The following is a 23,100-nucleotide window of genomic DNA, read 5'->3' as shown; positions in this document are numbered from 1 at the left end:
ATTAGCGTTACTTCAGATGCTATTCGACAAGACGTCAAAATTCGAATTAAATGCGACTGCCAGCTGTCTGTTGCTACTGGTCGGCGGACGGCGCCCCACACAGCTGTTGCCGGGCGTCGCCAAGAGATGGCAGAGCGGTAGCCGGTCCTTTGCTCACAGCAGTACGTGTTGATATCCGACCATAAATATGGTAGACTCGCCCTGACGTCATTTTCGTGCCTCCAACATCACGTGAATGTTGGCAAAACATGGTTCTTTCGTGTTGCGCTTATGTCTGTACTCTGCGTTTTGTCGGGGGAAATGGCATTACATTTCAGGTGTAAGTGTTTCTAGGATAGTGCAGATCCGTTTATTGAAATCTGCTGAAGTGACTTTTATATGTTTTTTACACTTGAAATAGAGTATCATGTAAATTAAAGTGTAGAAAGTGATGCCTGTAAAGTCATACTCATATTACATTTTGGAAAGTATCCGTGATAATTCGGTTACGGAAGTAAGGTAACTGTTTCTCGTTCCTACTCATAGGTTCGCTAAGGATGAAAACCTAAGGCAGCTTTGGATACATGCCCTGAAACGGAAAAAACTTTAAGCCGTCTGCACATACGCGCCTTTGGTCGAAGCACTTCGAGGAGAAGTGTTTTGATAGGTTAGTTATTATTTACAATGTATATTTATAATTTATATTTACAGTGTCTGTCATTTTTAAACCTGATGTTTTTATAGGGCTAAAACTGGAGGGAACTGGCTAAGTAGTGATGCTATCCCAACACTTTTTGATTTTCCAGAGCATATGAAATCGAAGAGGCCTAAACACCGTAAATCACACACTAGAAGGCGTTCGTCAGATGATGCCTGGTCTTCTGAAATCTGTGCTTCCAATGCCTGTACGTCTGAATGTTGTTAGAATGTCTGTGATAACTCTAGTTAGTAAAATATTGTATTAGAATAGAACTGTAACACGTTACGTTAAGTGTCATTTCGGACATGCTTCGCCTACAAATTATACCTCAAAACATGCATTTTTGTTTTGTTTACAGTGACGTTATGCGATATGGAAACGAAGCCCCGAAAAACAAAAGTTCCAGGTATATTGGGGACTTTTCGAATAGCGATTTGTGTACTCCTGGCATAGCGGAAACTGTGGTAGGTGTGGCAAAACGGCAGATTAGCACCAAAGCCAGAAAGTTAAAGAACTTGCAGCGGTCATCTCGTGGGATGAAGAAGGAAGTCTTATCTTTGAAATATTTGATAAATAATCTTGAAAATAATCGTGTTATAAATGAATCCCTGGCTAATTTACTAAAGGCAAGTATATTTAGAATGCCTGTCGTTATTAAAATGTATGACTGATTGCAGGTTGGAATACTTATGCTTAAATGATTGTGGCTTTTCGCTATCAGATGCTACCACCTGGTACTTCAGAGTTGCTCCAACATGCCAGTAAAGGTAAAGAAGCCAATATGTATTCAGCAGCTCTTCGGACATTTGCTCTAGCACTAAATTTTCACAGTAGCAAGGTATATAGCTATGTAAGGAAAAATCTTAAAACATCACTGCCTGTCCACGAACATTAAGAAAGTGGTACAGTGTTGTTGATGGGGGTCCTGGTTTCAGTAAAGAAGCAGCAATAGTGCTTAGAATAAAGAGTCAGTAACTCATTAGTTAAGGTAAGAAATTGCTTTGTACCCTGTCATTTGATGAGATTGCCATAAGGAAGCATGTTGAAATTCGTGGCAATAAGTTTATTGGTTACATAGATTATGGTACATATCTTGACAATGACAATATGCCTGTTGCAAATGAGGCAATAACGTTCATGTTGACTGCTGTTAATGGTTCATGGAACATTCCAATTGGCTACTTTTTAGTGAATGGCCTATGTGCTGTTGAAAAATCAAACCTACTTAAAGAGGCATTGAAATTTACATTTGATGCTGGAGTAGAAGTAATTTCTGGTACTTTTGATGGTGCTCACGTAAACACTGCAATCGTAGACAAGCTAGGGACCTGTCTTTCAACGTGCAGAATGAAATCTTTTTTTTAAACACACTCTATGTAAGGATGATGTTTGCATATTCCTTGATCCATGTCACATGTTCAAGTTAATATGCAATACATTAGCTGGTAAAAGTGTCATTTTTGTTGTAAATAGAAATCCAATAAAATGGGATTATGTATTAAAATTACATGAGCTGCAAAAAATGGAGAAACTTCTGACTGCTACAAAAGTAAGAACAAAACACGTTCAGTGGTATCGTCATAAAATGAATGTAAGGTTTGCTGTGCAAACATTTAGTGGTAGTGTAGTTAATGCTCTAGAATTCCTTGACAAAGATTTGCAGCTAGCTGACTTTAAAGGCTGTTAACATACAGTTAAATTTATAAGGACAATGAACAACTTTTTTGATTGTTTCAGTAGTAGGAATCTCCTGTCCAAATCACCTCTGTCAATGCAGACAGCTGGCCATATTTTACCATTTCTTGATGAAGTGGAAAAATATATTCAGAAGCTGAGACTTGAGGCTAATGGGCCATCTATTTTGTATACTAACAGAAAGACTGGTTTCCTTGGCTTTCTTGTATGTATACAGAGCCTAAGAAAATCATATTTTTCTGTCATAAACAGCTCTCAACCAAAACTAAATTTCTTGCTTACGTATCAATTGCTACAGGACAACAGAGAGATATTTTTCAGCTCAGTCAGAAGATATGGTGGTGATAACAACAACCCCACAGCAGCTCAATTCAAAGCAGCCTACAAACTATTGCTTATCCATCAGCAGGTAAGAGGGTCAGAATTTGGCTCTACTTTTGATACTGCAGATTGTCCCATTCTCAGTGCATCTTCTGGACTGGATGTGACGCAATCTAACCCATTTACATCAGTTATCAATTGTAATTCAGAAAAGTTAGGCCTAGATGTTGCATCAGTCTGTCATGATCACTCATACAGCATTCCTGCTGTCCCATTTGAACAGCTGTCAAATTATGTACGGAATGTTGTTGCATACATAGAAGGATTCATTGTACGTAAATTGACTAAGTCAGTACATTCTGTAGAACGTGCAAATTCCTTATGTGGGGCAGTGGACAGTGACATTGGACTAATCAGAAGAAAGAATGTGGGAGGTTTGGCTACGACTTCTGCTGACGTTATTAAAAATTGCAAAGCAGCAGAGCAAGCTCATCGGTTGCACCAGGTAAAGGGAATGTTGCAAAAGAAAAATGTTATGCTTGTTCTTGTTTCATGTGCTATGGCAGATGTTGATTGTAGTGTTTTTCAATCCATTGACGAACATATTATGGACTTTGAGTCCACAGAAAATCACAGAAATGCTCTAATTAAATCAATTTTATTTGAGTATTTTAAAATTAGAAATCACCATTTTGGAAAGACTGTGACAGAAACATTCCAGAAAGGTTGTGTGAGGACTTTATACACAAAAACTGTGTTGTTTAAGGTACATTAAATATTCTATGCCTGATCCCTATTACATTAGAGTTAATAATTGCCAAGGTGATGTTGTTTATTATTATTAATGTTTGAACCTTGATGTCTACACAAAGCACAGACAGAGGTACCTGGAGTTCTTAGCCTTTCTAAGTGCCCATATTGCATTCACAAAGCCTTTTTCAGTATATGTTTGGACTTTACTTCTGTTTTCATACCAATTGGATTCATTTCTTTTATGTAAACCTAGATATTCTTTTTCTCTTAACAGAATATATATTTAAGTACTTTTTATTTTTTGTTTCTTCTAGATCTGTATGTTGTGTTGTTAATTTGTTTGGGCCCTTATATTTTTTCTACATTTATTCTCTTGTCAGTGTCTTCTATAAATTTTTATCTGTTAAACATTGTTCTGCCCTCTTAGAATATGGGCTTAAGAAATAAATCTGTTGGAAAATATTGTGTTGTAAGAAAGAAAATGTGAAATAAAATTTTGTAAGAAATAAAGTAATGTTGTGAAATAAAGTATTGAGTTAATTTTTTCTGCATATCTATTTTTTCCCAAGAGATGTTAGTTATCTTTGAATACATGCAGCAACTGAGAAAAAAGTGTAATAAATTTAAAATGAGAAAAGCACTTGGAAGAATCAACATGTACTTCTTTTCTTGTTATCTATAGAAACTCAAACCCCCAATAGTTGTTTCACGTAAAAGTTTAAACCAGTTTCTTGATTCTTAGTCAACTGTAGTTGGTGCAATGGATAGTGTTCACTTCGGTAAAATGTGTCTGCTATAGATACATAATAGCCACCAGGTAGTAACGATTTGTCAGATGAGATTGTAATACAAAATTCAGTAGGCTCTGAGTGAAGCATGTAGAGGTACATGTATTTCATTCATATGCAACAGCTTTCAAAATTTGCCACGGAACTTAGTGAAAACGTGGCATTGTGCATGGCGTTGGCAGTGCATGTTTGTAAATATCATTGGAGTGTCAAGCACAAAAGTATTTCTATTATCTCAGTTGTTACTGCAATGGATAGTTTTCACCTCTGGCAAAATACGTCCACTGCAGACACCAGGTATTAAGGATTTGTCGCATGAGCTTGCAATAAAAAATTCAGAATGGTGTTTGAGTGAAGCAAGTACAGGTCTGTATATTTCATTCATATGCAACAGTTTCCAAAATTTGGTACAAAACGTCATGAAAATGTGAAATTGTGCATGGCATTGGCAGTTTATGAACTCTGCAGAAAACACATCCGTTTTCAGTGTAAGAACAACTTTTCCTATCTTTAAATGTTACTCCTAAGGTAAGCCTAAAATTTCTGTTAAAAGAGTAAGTTTTTAAGTTCTAGGTTGACTAATTGTCTTCTGCTGGATTTGTAGTAAGCTATTCAAATTGTTCACAAACTGCAATGATAAACATCAATATGTAATTAAAGGGGAGTTTAACTTATGCTCACATGATTATTATGCAGAGGCAAGGAAAAATTTCCTCATGATCCCACACAGTGTCAGAACAAAATCAGGTCACTGTACAGGCATTATTTTTCTAAAATAAGAGCCCCTATTCTTGTTGTACTGAGAGACTGTCAAATGTAAGCAGACCGATTTTGTTTCGGCAGATGAGCTCTAACGTGTTTGTGCCCTGGAAAATAGCTCTTAATCTGGATGAGCGTCGGTACAGTTTTGCAATATTAGCAGTGGGAAGTATCCCTTAGATAGTTTTCTTAAAAAATTATATACTGTCACAGTTCATTGTGGGAATTATTTTGCAGTTTGTTTCCCCACAGAATGACTATCTTAAGACAGAAATTGACAAAAGTGTTTTGTTCTTGAAAGGAGCTTTTCTTGATATTGTTCTCATCAACTGTGAAGAAATACCTGTAAAAAATTAAAATCATTGCATAGTCTCTTGGAACTTTTAATTTATGGCCTGCCCTGGTTAAATTGAGAGCTGTAACTACTGTTTCAGTTGAAAGTGTATAGGTGTTTCTTGAGTCATAATTGACAGCTTTTACTACAGTGCACAATATTCACTTTGGTATATGCATTATTCATTATGAGGCACTTAATAGCCCACAGATACCAAGGATGTGTATATACAAGAGAGGTTATAATGAGGTAAGAGCTATAGCTGACACATGAAGAGACTTTTTTTCTGCCTTCTAATACTATTAAATAAATGTAGGCTCCAAAATTATTTTCTGAAACCTCAAAGTCTCACCTTTCATCTAAAATATAATTTTTTAAGCTGATAGTTTAAAGTTTTGTAAAAATAGTGGGAACTGAACCTTTGAAGTCCTAAAATTGATGCTCTAAAGTGGACCTGCTCCTAAAGTCGACAATTTTGGCACCTATAGTTGCCATAATTCCCATATCCCATTTTCTTTTATAAGTAACTAGAGCTCAAAACGCGGCGAATCCAATGTTTAAAGTTTTGACATGAGCCCCTTCTTACTGTTTAAAAGAATTTTAACGACGTTTTACTTTAATTGATAGTTTATAGTAGTTTCGTCCCACTGCCCACCAGAGAGGCGTTCGATGTATTTGTTAGATTTTATAAATGGTACTGTGAACAAATCCAGGTCAAATGTAGTTCTGGCATAATTTTTCGCAAATAAAAAAGTAATTTTTGTTGGAAGCGTGTGGCAGAAATGAGGGGAAAATACGGTTCAAACATAGGACGGCAGACCGCTGATTTGAAATCCCGCCACGTTTTGCCAACAGTCACGTGGTTTATGTGGGAGCCACAGCATCCATATAGCTTCTGCACAGCAAGGCCAGTCTACTGTGGTCGAAGGTGTTGATTAACTAAGTAGTACTAGCATCTGTATGCAAGAATGTCGACCTCTTTGCTGATATTTTGGTCGCCCTATAAGAGGCAGGCGGACGGCACATAAACCGCTCTTCTGCCAAAGCTCAAGCTAATTTAAACGTATTTCAAATTACATAAAAACAGATGGTTATGAAAGATGATTGTTCTTTTAATGCATACCCTACCCTGAAACAACGTCTCAACCCTTTCACTAAATTTGTAGAAGCTGTCTGTTCATCTAAAAAATCTTCGACAGTGGCCAGTAAATACACCCTTCGGAAAACGATGTTTCTTCTTTCCATTTGCAGTCTACCTCCATTGACAAAGAATCTCTCTATGTGGAACATATACGTTTTGACGATCCTCACATTGAAGTCTGATTGTCTTTCTCGCCTTCTCCAAATGTTTCTGGAATTCAGTTTCCACACTTCTCATAACACAAGACTTATTTCTAGCATTATCACACTTCCAGCGCATTTGACATTTCTCAACCCTTTCACTAAATTTGTAGAAGCTGTCTGTTCATCTAAAAAATCTTCGACAGTGGCCAGTAAATACACCCTTCGGAAAACGATGTTTCTTCTTTCCATTTGCAGTCTACCTCCATTGACAAAGAATCTCTCTCCAGTTGTTCTTCAGAGAAGAAAAATAAGCCACATCTAAGATTTCATAAGACTAGTACCGTTCGGTGGAATGCAAATGAAATTTATGTTGTTTTCCTCACGCAGCTCCGTAATTTTCATCAAGATGTGGGAAGAGGGATTATCTCTAATAATTCCTCTCTGTCCTCCTTTCTGTGAGCAAACAGGAGGAAGTGAGTCTGAAACCAACTGTCAAACACACTCTGTTCTAGCCACTCACCCTAATGTGTTCATTTGCTTTCCAGGAGGTGAACTGTGAATACAGTCAGTCCATTTTGGCTTATCTTTATCAGTAAGGTAAGGGGGAAGGAATTCTTTTGCTGTCTTCCCAAACAACATGAGAGTGTGGCACGGTTTTGAGGTGTCCTCAGTTTTCTCAGTACGTCGACAAGTCCGACGAAAGAAGGGCTTTCTTTTCCAGGTATGTCATGAAACCCAGTTTCATCAAAACTGAAAACATTTCAAAAGGAACGCACACCGGACTCGCATTCGGGAGGACGACGGTTCAATCCCGTGTCCGGCCATCCTGATTTAGGTTTTCCGTGATTTCCCTAAATCGCTCCAGGCAAATGCTGGGATGGTTCCTTTGAAAGGGCACGGCCGACTTCCTTCCCCATCCTTCGCTAATCCGATGAGACCGATGACCTCGCTGTTTGGTCTCTTCCTCCAAAACAACCCAACCCCAAAGGAACGCCTTCAACCTTGGCTTCGTATTTCTCTAAAAAGACATTGCTTACATTCTCATTTACAGCAGTAGCCTTCCTTGAAATACAGACTGTAAATTTGTGAGACAGTTCAGAACTATGTCTCTCTAAAAATGCCTTTCCCCAGGCCCATCGAAAGCGTATTATCAGCAAGGCAGTCTACTTTTATTTTACAGGTACCAAGGTATGATTTCACTATGCACCTCAAGTCAAAGACTGGTATTGGAAGACCCACGTCACTGACAGTGATTCAGTGATCAACAAACGATCTTTCTTCAATTTCGGCCTTCCAGCCTTGCAGTTGCTCTTCCTTCTCAATTTGTTCCCAAATGGTCTGTATTGGAATGTCATATCTCCTTGCAGCTTCCCTGTGTCCAATTCGTCCAGTTGTAATTTCTTCTAATACCTTTTTAGAATTTTCATTCCAATAGTTGGTTTCCCGCCATATCGCCAAGTATAAGAGTTTAAGCGTTTCTGCCATCCCATGGTATGTAGAAGAAAAAAAATAGTAAGTCTACATCACTATTTAAATTAGTGGGTTTCTAGAGTCTTAGAATGTATATTTCGGTTTATTTATTATTGAACCTACAACAATTTTTGAATCATTTCCAAGTATGTAGAACAATCCTGGTTCCTTCTGCGTAAGCCTCTACTGTTCTTCTCCGTAGCAGTGCTGACTGAAAGATGTCAGTTGTACTACTAGTTTATAGCGATGTTGTGGTCGACACAAGAGGTAGATTTAAAAACACTTTAATTACACTCTCAGTGTAAATTAGTCACCGATATGGCCAGATTTGTGTCTCACATGTAGCTCGAATCACAGGAAAGCAGATTGCTACCCACTACCCAGATTCATAGATTGTTAAATTGTCCCAGTGTTAGTAATCACACAACACAGTCCAGCAGTTGAAAACGATTCACATGTGACAAAAATTTAACGTATCAGTTCACCATATCACTGCCCTCATACACATTTGAGGAACTCGAAACAATTAAGATAGTGCACAACAATAATCAAATCCGTCAACAATGCCCTGATAAGTGGTGATTGTTCGTGGGAGTCACAAATCACAATGTTTCTGTAAAAGGTTCTCACTCGCAATTAGTTATTAATTACTGTCACAGAGGTCACGAATTAAGCCCACGAGTGAAGGCAACAAACTGTACACAGTATAAGCGAATATTTCAGAATGTTAGTTATCGGACTACAGCACACAGCTCACGACAAGAGACACAGGTGTTGTTCCATTGTCCGCATCTCGTGGTCGTGCGGTAGCGTTCTCGCTTCCCACGCCCGGGTTCCCGGGTTCGATTCCCAGCGAGGTCAGGGATTTTCTCTGCCTCGTGATGGCTGGGTGTTGTGTGCTGTCCTTAGGTTAGTTAGGTTTAAGTAGTTCTAAGTTCTAGGGGACTGATGACCATAGATGTTAAGTCCCATAGTGCTCAGAGCCATTTTGTTGTTCCATTTACCCTCAGCCGCAGACTGCCTGACCTGAGTTGTGCTAGGTCCGTATATCGCTTCGACTGTGAGCAATATGTTCTCCACTACTCATTACTGACGGCAGCCATCTTGCATAAAACATTTCATAATCCTCAAAATACTGAGCTATCTTATTAGCTACTTAATTAACAAATACTGCACTTCAAGTGGAACAAAATTATAATGGGCAAGTTCAGAATCTAACAGTAATTTCGACATAACTTGTAATTATAGTTAGCAATGGTCTAAAATTTTAATGATAATTAATTCGGAAGATAATTAGTTTCGGACAGGTTTAGATACCTTGCGGAAACGTTGGAGGTACAGACTTTTAAACGAGAGTCGTTAACATTTTGAAATAGACTGGTGTCCCAAATTAAAGCAACAAACAGCTGGCAGTTTGTAGAGATCGAAACTGTAGAGAGAGAGAGAGAGAGAGAGAGAGAGAGAGAGAGAGAGAGAGGACCGTCATTGGCTGTGAAGGCACAACGGTTCCGCCATAGCTTTGCAAGGCATCTGGGATCTGACCTCGCACCATTGAAAGGTCTCTGTGTACTGAATCGCTATAAAAGTACTTAAATTACCTAATTGTTCATATGCAAGCCCTCAATTATATTTACTCTGAATATATTTTATGCTCCCAGATTTCCATCCTTCTCATCACTGCCCGTGTGAAAGTGCACGTGTACGTATTTTTCGTGTTTCCATTGGTAGCCAGTAGTATGGAACTTGCTGTATGCTGTGGTCAGTCTGGCCAACTTTGGGTGTTCAGTCAAAGGAAAGAGGCTTGTGCCTTCTGAGTCGCCTTTATCGACCGTGAGCAGGTTGGTACCGGAAGCATCCCCTTTGGTCTGTTCTGGCTACCTGCGGAGATTCGTTGTTCTCGGGGGTGCTTAAGCACTTGACGCTGGGCAGTCGGTGAGTGTGGTCGGTAGCTTAAGACTGAGCTTAGAGTGAGTTGTGTAAGTCTTGAGGCTAGCTGAAGTACTAGATTGCACCTTTTATTACAGCGATACATGCATTATACGATCCACAGTTCACGCAGGATAGGCCATGGTGCAATTTACCAGTTTTAATAAGTGTTTTCTGGTACTTTCTTTGTGCTACCAGAACTTATAGTGTGCAAAGGCTTCCCATCTAGTAATGCTGACATTACTTTGCAGAAGATTTTCCTAAGTATGTAGGTGTGCATGGTTACATTCTTGTGTGAATGTTTTCATTTATTACTGCAGTTTGAATGCTTCCGGTTTCACCCGTGATTTGATAAATTTACCCTTATGCTTCGCACCACATGGCGCGAAATCGGCTACCGCGTTTGTCAGTGATAATCAGTCGTCTTCCCTTCAGTGAATTTAGGTTTTGTTGAATTCTCTGTATAATTAAAGGATTTTACAGTATTTTTCTGTGTGAAATTTCAAATGGTTGCTCTGTTAGTCTGAACTAGGTGCTTGGACGAGCCAGTTGAGACCTCAGGTCTCTGTGTCCACCGAGGGACAAATTTCTGACAGTTCATGTTATCTCTCTTTGCGCGTCGCACATGTAATTCAACCGTTTTGTGAAAATATTGAGGCATCTGGTAAATGTGACCCTTTTTAAATCTAGTTTTAAGCAACTGCATTTTGTCGAAAGATTACTACTTTGGAAGGAGCGAATCTCTTTCCCTGACTCTTTGGTGAGGGCGTAATGTGTCTTAAGCTTTGTTGTTAATATAGATCTTGATTAGGTACATGCACTTATTCTTTCCTCTTCCCAGAATTTTCACATACATTCCCCTTCATGTGGTCTGTCACCATTTAACCATTCGAAACAGTGTTCAATTTAACTCATGTAACGGCAACCGTTATTGCAATGTGTTTATTGTATAGTGTTTAACTTGTGTCCTTGCTTAAAATACACTGTGTCTGTACTTAATGTATGTCCATCAACGCAGCCACCCCTTCCGAAATCGATCTCTGTACACCCAACCTGTCGTTGCCAAAGCGCAGTAGTCTAGCAGGCCCAATCTCTGAATTTTAATTATATTCTAAAGAATTATGTTTTAGTTTAACTAACTGCTTTCATTCAGTATGATCACACTTTTGAGTAAATTAGTTTCAGTGTTCATTTGATGAGAGTACTGACATCTTAATAATTTCTACGCAACAAGTTAAAAATTTCTGTAATTAATTGTAATTAATTTATTCCCAACTTCCTTGTGTGGCAAACCTAAATAATTTACTATAAAAGAAAATATCACAGCGCTTATTTGCATTAGCATTCGGTGGTCCAGTAAGTTTAAAAAGCCACGCGCCGCGTTTCAGTATAACCCATTCATATGGCCGACCGCTGCCACAGGGTGAGACTACCAGGGGCAGTAATGAGAAGCAGTCAGTAGTTATGATGTACTAAACGCACACTTCTTGTTCTCTACCGCTCGAACAACTTCCACATTGTTCAGAGAAGAAATTTCTGATCAATTCACAACGTTCTTTGGTGATCTGCGTTGCTTCGTTTCATATTTTCTGCCTTATTTCTGTGTGTGTTTTTGCGTGACCTTTTCATGTTATTGCTGTACGGCAATCTATTGTGCTTGCTAGTTCACGTGTGAAACTTTGACAGTGTCTAATATTTTGGAGACATAGGGTTTGTTAGTGTTATAGCAATCCTTCTGCGGATGTAGCATTGTATATGACAACGCGTAGCAAGTCTAAGAGCGTTAGTAGACGTAACAATTTAAATAACACGACGAATCAGGGAGAAAGCTCAGAACCAAATTCTTCTGTCGCTACACCAGGAAACGGGCAATTTGTAGCGTCGAACTTCAGTAATGCCGCTGCAGTCCTAAAACTTCGGAAGTGAGCAGACGGCATACCTAGATTTTTCGGACAGTGCAGGGAAAAACTGAAGATGCAGTAGAGAAAGAGCGGTTGAAACCACAATCAGCTTCACTATTAACACCCGTTTCGATATGGCACAACTAACGAGAACTCTGCAGCAGATATACACAGAAGCTATCTGAGGATAATCACAATGTTACAAGAAGCCTAAATCATATGTTATCTGAAGAAAATCAAAACTTAGCAAAAACGTTATCTGATCAAAATCAAAGTAATTCAAAAAATCTGGCCGAACAGAAGGAGAATCATGCAGAAAAGTTACCAAAGGATATGGATCAACAGTTTAATAGTTTCGCAGTGAAAATTAGAGAGGATATAGTTACCGAATTTAAAGATCATACTGAAATAGTCGATAGGCGACTTAGTGCACTGGAAGCAGCTCAGGTTCGAGTCGACTAGCAACGTAGCCGGCAGGAAGAACAGCATCTTGGTGATTTCCAAGCACTAAGTGAGTCGTGCAGCCAGCAGCACAAGGAACTGCAAACAAGAGTCGAAAGGGTAAAGGCGCAGGTATTGGAGGCCATTAAGGTCCAGGCAACGAGAACGCACAGGCGACCCATATGCTGGAGGCCGAAATGCCAAAGATAGTAGTGAAGATAGGAAACTTGTCTATCACTGACACGAGTGACAAGACTGGACCGTTTGGGGAGGGCGAGACGTCAGAAGTGCGATCTCTAACGAAACTGCAACGAGGTCAGTATGAGATAAATGGGCAGCGTAGGGAAGTTACACACGACCTTTGTGAACGCGTAAAGCATTTAGAGGAATGGCTCAAGTGTGACACTGAAGCATGGGAGCGTGTACCCAACTGATCCCAACCCTCCCCGTCCCTGTCGCGAATGGCGAATGTTAAAAATGATTGTCGGTAGCGTTAGCTCTAATTTTTCCAATTTTTTCGTTGTTGTCACTTCGCGAAATGTTTGATTGAGGAAGTAATGCGCCGTCCGACTCATCCCTTCTCGAAATTTCAGCAGCAAAACTCTCCGTGGTACACAGCGCCTCTCTTGTAGCGTGTGCCGCTGGAGTTTGTTGGGCACCCCTGCGACGCTCTCGCGCCGACCGAACGATGGCGAGACGAAACGCGCCGCTCTTCGTTGGATCTCCTCTGTCTCTCCTATCAGTGCTACCCGGTAAGCGTCCCAGACTGCTGAACAGTACCCAAGAATCGGTCGTACAAGCATCTTGTAAGCCACGTGTTTCGTGGATGCGTTGTATTTCCTAATCCTTCTCGTTATGAGACTACTCATTGGTTTACATGGTCATTCCACATAGGGTCGCTCTAGATAGTTACTCGTAGACATTTTAAGGTAGATATTGCTTCCATCAATTTATAATCAATAGTAGCCGGCCGGAGTGGCCGAGCGGTTCTAGGCGCTACAGTTTGGAACCGCGCGACAGCTACGGTCGCAGATTCGAATCCTGCCTCGGGCATGGATGTGTGTGATGTCCTTAGGTTAGTTATGTTTAAGTAGTTCTAAGTTCTAGGGGACTGATGACCACAGCAGTTAACTCCCATACTGCTCAAAGCCATTTGAACCATTTAATCAATAGTGTAGTTGTGCAGTAGTGGATTTCTTTTCCTATCTGTGCGCGATATGTTACACTCATTGACGTTCAGGGTCAACTCACAGAGGCTGCAGCATTCATCAGTCCTCTGCAGTCATTAAGCAAATCGATACTTTCTTCTGGCGTCGCCACTCTCTTATAGACCGCCGTATCGTCCGCAAATAGTGTCGTAAAGCTTCCAACAATAACACTCCCACAAGAGGGCTACAAAAGCTCTTGTTCATTATATAGTTTGCCACTTTAGTCACACATCCACACACAGTTGCCCCAGTAGGTTTCTCCTCCACCGGTCGCGAGCTCTAACGTTTGAGCTGTAAATAGTGCATATAATGTGACGGTTTCGTAATTTATATGCTAAGCATAATAAGAATCTTGAAATGTTCGGATTCGAACTAAATTTCCAACTTTATTTGACCTACCGTAATATTAGTAATACGATTTCTAATGCTACTCTATGGTCAGTCTCCATGACCAGATTCCCAGTCATTAATCGTTAGTTCCCGAGCACCACTAACGCCTCAAAAATGCTTCAACGATCCAAGAATCAACATGAGAACCCACGGACAAATCTAACAATTGAATCTGTCTTTTTGTGGAGGTGCACACACTGGTTCACATGTTGCTGTTTCGGAAGTATCTACATCGCGACGTATTTACGAGCACCGAATATTCACCGTCACATCTACATCTACATCCCCGTACGTACACCACAAGCCACAGTGAAGTGCATGGCATTGGGTACTTGGCACGGTAGCAAATCTTGAATTTTTTTCCCGTTCCGGTCATGAACGCAGTGCGTTAAGGGCGAGTGCTGAGACGTCTCCGTGCTGTGGCCGGCCTGACTCTGCCTTCAGCCTCCTTACGGCAGCGACGAGTAGTGGCTAGAGAGCGCCTCTGGACTCCTCGCTTAGCAGTCGCCTGCGACATTTCGTAAGCGGCCTCTCGTGGGACAGCTTGCGTCTCTCATCATTGTTTCAACAATTGCGTGACACTCTCCTGTGAGTCAAACAGACCTGTCACGATTTCTGCTGCCCTTCTCTCTAGACGTTCATTAGCCGCTGTTGGTTCTGTGTGGTGTGGGTCCCACACAGTTGAGTATCGGGCTATGACGGGACCCGCAGATGTTTCGTAACCGATATCGGAGGTCCGAAGTGATCGTCGCTATATTTCAGACCAGCTCACCAGTTTTCACTCCGTAAGGATCAGATAAAGGAACAAGATGACATGTAACAAAAAAAAGTGCCCCCAAAACAGCTCTAGGTCGAAAATTTTGTTACAATCTGAAACGGAATTTCGGACGTTCACCGTATTCCTGTCGCGTCAAATTTGAACAAAAATGCAAGATTACGATGATAACCTCCATCGGCTTTTGCCACAACAACTGATTGGAATCCTGCTAGGACTCTGTTTCTGCACAACGAGACGTAAATAATTCTGTAAATTCCTGTCTAGTCTCTTAACCGTAAGACAATAGCCGCCCTGACAGTTAAAGTTATTGTTCAGTTTCATACCCTGACGGCCTCCGTTGACGGAAATGTAAAATATGAGCGCCGACAGTTGGATTGGAAGTAAAGTGAATAATTGTTGCTAAAACTTAACAGCGCATGTTTACAATCATTACTATTCTTTCTCATAACTTGTGCTACATATATCGAGGTAATGCCATGTTTCCACTACTTTCACACGTGCTTGTGAGTGTCGGTGAGCAATTGCACCATAAGTAGCGACGAAAACTCATCGCCATCTGAAAGGCATATGCTGACGTCAAACACATTTGCGACGCTATAATTGCTGTATCGTTCAGTAAATGCCTAGCCTTAACGTAGCCTAGCGTTATGAAGAAAAATCGTGATAAAACAAAAAACTAACCTTACAGAAAAAAAACGTTAGACAGTACATATTGATATTATCAACAAAAACCACTAATTTAACTGAAATCAGAGGACCTCATTTATGGTAAATACATTGTAGATATCGTGTGAAAATTTCGACCGTCGATTATCTACTTTATAATAAAATATTATAACAGAAAATGAAAAAGCGGCGTCATATATCACTAACAGAGTATATTCAAGTCACAATTCTATTTTTGCGAGAAGTATTTATTATTTTCATCAAAAACTTGATATCAAAGGTGGGAATACTGCAGGTGGTGCGTTCAACAGTGACAATTTTTTGTGTGCAACCAGTGTTTATGTTTTTAGGATATAAAGATTAGATTCACCTTACAAGGATGTGGGGTAGTTTCTCCCACTTAAAACAATTCACGCTAATGTAGTTTTCTCATACATAAAAGAAGTAATTCTTAAATGAGAAGCAGCTTGATGTGGGGTGGTTGGGTTAGTGGGAGACAATAACTGAATTTATAGAAAGCAATATCTAACTATAGTACTCCACCAGAAGTAAAGCTAAAGTACTGTCAACTGCACAGACTTCTGCAGATCGCCCACTGTACTATTTTGGGGATACAGTTCATCTTTTAAAGTGTATTTGTAACAACTGGTTCAATGAAAATGAGTAGATCCTGTGTTTTCCTGATTTCAGTGAGAGCATGGAAGGTAGGTTTTGCATCGGTCACAGCACTAAAAGAGCTACATGTGATTGAAAAAGATGATTTATTACAATACAGGAACTCTCTAGCTTTAAAATCTCTGTTTCCAAATTCAATTGAAAGGCAAGATGCTAAACAAGTGCTTTTTAATGAGATGACAGTTGTTGCTTTGCAGAGACTAGGCTCGAAGAAAGGAATTCAAAATTTTTAAAGTGCTGTGATATTTATAAAAATAATAAAACTTCTGTAGTGTACTGTGAATGCGAAAACATTACTTAAGGGTCAGAGGCTAAGAAATGTTTTGCAGGAAACTATAACTTCTAATTCCTATCACATATTTGATTTTTTAAATAGCTTTGTGTCTTGGTTAGGTTTATGGCATGGGTTGTATGATAACAGGAAACTTTCTAAAGAGACACACTTTGCTTTATGACATACAACAGCTGCTTTGACTGATTTCAGTAGTTACTGGCTGTCTGACAAAAACAGGACCTATTGTCTCCTTGAAAGAGTATAGATTGACTGTTGTAGTTGGAGATGTGGTTATTTAGGTGTCATATATTGTTGAAACAACTTTTGAAATCCAGGAGTTAAATGATATCGCAGTACCAGATTTATTAAGTGTGGTGGTAGATGAGAATGATGTTGAAGGGATAGTGGAGGACAAATGGCCGTTATTTCACTACATATCAGTATACTTCTCACACCAAGTGCTGAAAAAAAACCTCACTGTGAGTATTGCACTGTGAATATTTCTCATTTCAGATGAAGCAAAGCAAGATGATCATTTGATAATGGCAAAGGATCGAGGAGGCTTGGCATATCCCAAAGAAGATGTGTCATGTGTAATGTATGTTTATTTAACTTTTCAAAAAATTGTAAAGGAACATCAAATTTTGTTTCTCCAATAGGGAAATCAAAGGTGTGTGCTTCTGAAGGTAGCATCCTGTAATATTCCCAGTGATTTGTTTGGTGGATTTCAATGTAAAAACGAACGTAGCCTTGAATCTATCGTGTGTTCCATACTGCTCTGTTGTGTAAATATCATATTAAATAATCATATTAAGATAAGAAATTATGCAGCTATGAAGAAAAATGTAAAAGTTTTTTAAAAGAAGGAATAACATAATTAAAGTGTACTTCAATTTTTTTATTGACATGTAGGAGAGTGTATTAGAAATCATATAATGAGGTGAAATAAAAAGTCACTTTTATATTTTTAAATAATTATTCCATTTCTTCCCACCCCTCGCTTTCTGTGTGTGTGGTTTTTTTTTCTGCCTGTGTGTGTAACAGAATATCTCTATTATTTTTAAGGGTCATGAATGTGTGTTTCCTTTCTCATTGATGACATTACATGAATCAACAGATTCCAAAATATTTGCATTAATTTGTGTGCTGCTCTTTAGATGTTTATTCGTATGAAAGAAAATTTTGGTGGCTAGGTTTCAGCTAATCCGGTAATTTTCCATTAATAGAAAATGAACATGGTATGCTGCCTCTATATTTTGCAATTAGTGATTCACAACTGCACATGTTTCCCATTAAGACGTGTTAATGTTTTATTCTGATCAAACATATACGTTTTAACATAAAAATGCGAATAACTTGGACTGCTAATTGTAGCACAAAATGGTGCAAATTACGATTTATGTTTTGTCAATCTACGAGCCTATGTTAAAATAACAAAGCTGCACTTAAAAAAGTCGAAATATTGCAAACATGAGATTTGCAGTGATAATAAGCATCAGTGAAGGAAATTATGACCATATTTATTTTACGTTGTTTTAAATGATAATTTACGTTTATGCAAGACGCAGGAAGTTTCACTTAATTGGACAGTCCATGTTGCAGGGCTTCCAAAAGTGCAGATATTGTTTGACTCCTGTTCTGACGTCACAATGCATGCTGTGAGGCTTTGTTTCCAGGTGGCAAGCTATACGCTAAAAACTGCACGTCGAGTAACGATCGTTCAGGACAAACATGAGGCTACTTACCATGCTGCCATCTTGTTGCGCCGACTTGCAACAGGGTGTAGTTACGTGGCGTACCGCTCGATGGCAGGACCAGCCGTAGCTGATTTCGTTCCGTGTTCTTGCGTTTTGCAGGAACATGTCTTAACCAATTGAAGTTTTCATAGTTGCATGCATTTCTCACTTTGTTTTATTTACACTCTTGATATATGCGACAGTTACGTGCAGTGATTCGAAATGGTGTAGAAATGTTGCGCACCTCGTTGCAGACGAAATTATGAAAATGAGCCACGAGTAGCGCTGTTTTTTTCTCCTAAAAGGGCAGAGCTCCAGCAGAACTGGATAGCTGACTGCAATACATCGTGAAAATTTCCAGGTTACACAGAATTCAAAGGTAAGCTCAGCGTCTTTACAAGTCACTTAGATTGTGTCATGGTATGAGTGCTTTAATACAGAGAGCAAGAACAACTTGTCGTGTGTTCGTGTTAGCATGATGTTCAGTTGTTCAGGAACAACGTGATTTCAGTTGACCTGATGCCAATCTATAGCAGAGCTATTTCACTGTATATAGTACCGAATCACTAGCGGACTGTGATTTAGTTATGCAGCTTTATAACTCAAGATACCGAGTCATTATTGATCAATTTGTTCTGAAAGTAACCGACATTAATAGCATCTGTGCGTTAGTGGCAACCTTGCCATTGGGCATTGTCACCTGTAGCTAATAAAATGTTTTTGTCAAATTTCAAGGTCTGCAAGCTCCATTTCGCTGATGACCTCATTCAGAGCTGTGATGAATATTTCTACACATCCACAGGAAAGAAATATTCTGTGCCTCCTCTGAAACCTCGCCTTAGACCAGCAACTGTACCATGGAATCTGCCTAACTCTCTGGAGTACCTTTCGTCACCTTCTTTTTCATTGGAAGATCCTGGAAAAACAGACACTAAGAACTAGCTGTTGCAGCCAATGTAACAACTTATGCCCAGTATGAACGGTATAGACATTTCATAGACTTGAATGTTTTTCCTTAGTGCTTGTAGGGGATCAAGCTGCCCAAAGAGTGGCATACTATAAAGTCAGATAGTGTCATTAGTTTTGCTGTAATAGAAACAACAGTTACTTTTAGACTTTAATGTTCTGTTGTGGTGAATACTGGCCCAAGTATCTTGGTAATGTGTAACCACAAAACCTGGTACAAGGAAGTTCCCATTAACAATAAACCATTTGAACCTGGTATGCATACCCTTAGTCCAACAGGCCAGCAGACAGTTGTAACTTTTAATTACAATATCAAAGACTTAAAATTGTGCTCTCTTGCAGTATTCAGTAACACATTAAATGTACCATTAGAAATCCGTGTCATTAGTTTTAAGTGTTATGTACATTGTCATCTTTATACCACATATTTATACAACTGGGTCCGAGGAAAGCTATGGCTTATGTTGCAGCGTTATCAAATTAGACTGGGTTGTAATCGATTACGTTTTGTTGAAATTCAGAGAATACATTATTGGTACACCTACACGTTGTTTTCATTGCAGGAAATATATTGTTACAGCTCGAAACAAATGGTGCACTCCTGTATGGTGTAATAGAGCGAAATACTGTAGTGGATTATTACGAGTATAATGTTGTGGGAGTCTGCTGCACAGCAGTGGTGTGTTTGTTATTCGATAGGAACTCGGAAGAAAGGTAAGTGTCATTTGTAACACTAAACAATAAAAGGAACAACAGTTACAGTCCTACAGTCGACAGAAGAAGAGAGGTTATTTCTTCACATTATTTCAGATATAATGTCAGAATCTACACCTATAAATAGGAGCAGGAAAGGAGATAGCATACGATTATCAAGCCCAAATTTTGAATCAGTTGTTAGTCAGTGGGGAGCTGAAGATGATGATTTCCTTTCAGATGAAAACCGTGAAATTGTTCCTTAGGCAACGGCATGCAGCTCTCTGAGAGAAGGACAACGTAGTGGTGGTGGTGATGATGATGATAATGATGACAATGACATAGGTAATAAGGACTCAGGACAAATAAGCAGTGAAAATGCTACCATATATATTGCTCCAAATGGTATGCAGTGGGGTTAGTGCCCCCCAGTGCCAAATAAAATGCCTGCACACAATTTGGTGAATAAATATTCCAAGACCAGCAAGGGGCGTAATCGCTTTCACTCCCAAAGATGCTTGGGATTTATTTACTCCTCTAGCCATTGCGGATCAAATCGTGAGATGCACAAAACCTAGAAGCAAGAATACTTTGTATACCAAAAAAATAAACTGGAATGATGGAGCTACAGACGAAATGTTCGCCTTCTGTGTAATTTTACTTCATAATGGCGTACATAAGGTTTGGGATGTTCCAATTAGGGAATTTTTTCATGCAAATTTTCCAATCCGTTATACAGTGCTGTAATGTCTGTGAATCAGTTTGAGGCAATACGAAGATTCATTAGATTTGATGACAAAAGAAGAAAGAGGCTAGGTTACAAACCGATAAGCTTGCTGCTATATACTATCTATGGAAAATATTTACCAGACAGTGCAAGAAAATAATGATACCTAAAAGTAATGTAGCTGTGGATGAACACCTAGTTGCATTTAGGAGCCATTGTGAATTTGTGCAGTATATGCCAAACAAGCCTGGAAAGTATGGAATGAAAATATTCTGGATGTGTGAAGCTAAGCTGGTTATGCCATTGACAGGACTGTGTACACAGGAAGAGAACCAGCTGAGTCACCCCAGAAAAATGTGGGCCTTACCACAGTGAAGATGTTTACAGGCAATATTGCTGGTACAGCCAGAAATGTTACTGTAGATAATTATTTTACAAGTTCAAAATTGGCAGAATATCTGTTGTGACAAAATCTTATTGTTGTGGGAACAATGAGGATGAATAAAACAGAAATTCCAAAAGAGATTAAGCCTACTTTGAGTAGAGCAGAAAATACAAGTCTATTTGCATTTACAAAAGAAATGACGATGGTTCGATTTTCATGAAATAAAAACAAGTGTGTAGTCCTATGTACCATGCATCATGATAAATCTATAGATGAACAGTATCCAAACCTGACCCCTGACATTGTGAAATTTTATAACCGAACAAAGGATGGTGTGGATATTATGGATCAACTAGTGCGTGATTATACATGCAAAAGAGGAACTAAACGGTGGCCAATGGCTCTCTGGTGCAACATAAGGGATGTACACACTCGAAATGCCTTTATCATTACAAAACACAACATTCCATGTATCACAAAGCGACTTTACGCAGACTTTTCATCAAGGACCTTTCAGTGGAGTTGATCCAACTGTTTATGAACAGAAGATCGTCTAACCCCCTTCAACAGAAATCCATATACCTGGATATGGAGAAGTTTATTACTATTCTTAAAACACAAAACAGCAGTAGTAACAATAGCAGCACTGTCAGTCATCAGAAGAGTCGCTGTTTATTGTGTCCTGCTTCAAAGGACAGTGTTCTGTAAATGCACAAAACGTGTGGCAAGACCATAGCAGTGTGGTGCGAAAGAATTGTAAAAATTATTATCCTTGTTTCCTTATTGATTTGTTCTTCGTGAATACTATAGCCACTGATCCCAGAACAGTCTGTGATAATACTGGTGGCTTGTTTTTCAGTATAAGTGTTAAAAACAATCGCAGCTGTCTTCTATTATACTGATAAGCTTTAAAACAAAATATTTCTGCATGTTAATGTCCACAGAATACATTTCTATTTAAATTCTCGATTTATACATTATGGGTCCATTGGACCCAGGGTATGTAAATGTGCAGAAAATATGTCATGCAAAGTAGGATTAAATGACTTAATTGACGTTATAGATAACTTGGAAAACCATCAGAGAGAACAAAGATACTTCAGAAACGGACTACTTACTATTCATAACCAATTATTTGAAAAAAAAAGTTAAATTTTTTTGATAAAACTGAAAGTAAGAATATTAATTTTTTTGTTAGCAAGTGAAATGAATGGGTGTCCAAAAGAAGGGTTACAGATACTCGCCAGATTACATTATGTCTTGTAGCATTTTATTTTCAATATCACCACACACTTACGAGTTTATAAGGAGCGCAAATTGTCTTGCGCTACCCCATCCTAATATACAGCATAAGATTTGTCTGCATTTTCAAACCCATTCAGCAGTTGAGCAGCTAGGGGGCAATTAACTATTGTATTCAAAACACAAGCTCCTATTTATTTGTGAATCAGTTCTTGTTGTTCACTGATTAGTCTGTGATGTTAGTGACAAAAGTTCAATTAACACATGGGCCACGTCATTCTTTGCTTCCCCTTCTCAACTGTCAATTGTTTACAATCTTCTTTGTAATCACACACAACCCCTTTTTTAGTTTAACAATTCGTTCACATATTAAAATGTGTCACATACCATTGGATCGATAAAGAAGATCCAGATCAGATAATAAAGTGCCCACAGTTTGAAACTGTTTCACAAAGTACAGAACTCCTTATGGCGAAATTCTCTGCATGACGTGGAGTACAAACATATAACAAATTTTTACCAAAAAAATTAAAGTATCTGTATAAAAACAACCTGGAGTGAGAAAATTTCAAAGTTGTGCTTGATATTTTCAATGAGAGGACTGTTCAAGGTTTGGTAGCCTTGGGGGAACATCATCTTACTGAAAGTTTTGAGAGCGCTGCTAAATTCATCAAAATTAATTTGTGCATGGTGGAACATTTTTAATATTGAAACTTCCTTGCAGATTAAAACTGTGTGCCGGGCCGAGATTCGAACTCGGGACCTTTACCTTTCGCTGGCAAGCGCTCTACCAACTGAGTTTCCCAAGCATGACTCACGGCCCCACCACCAAACTTTGACAGTGTAATCGATTTCAGAGATGATCAAATTCAGTCTGTTCAGAAATATTTGCCTTTTCTTACACATACTTGTCAGGGCACTGTGCAAATGGTGTTCTTAAGAATCTGAGACACGACACATGTAAAACATATTTAGAGAGAGATTATATATTATCAGCATTTGAAAACAA

The sequence above is a fragment of the Schistocerca nitens genome, chromosome 11, assembly GCF_023898315.1.
Source record: "Schistocerca nitens isolate TAMUIC-IGC-003100 chromosome 11, iqSchNite1.1, whole genome shotgun sequence".
NCBI lineage: Eukaryota > Metazoa > Arthropoda > Insecta > Orthoptera > Acrididae > Schistocerca > Schistocerca nitens.
Note: the sequence above shows the minus strand (reverse complement) of the source record.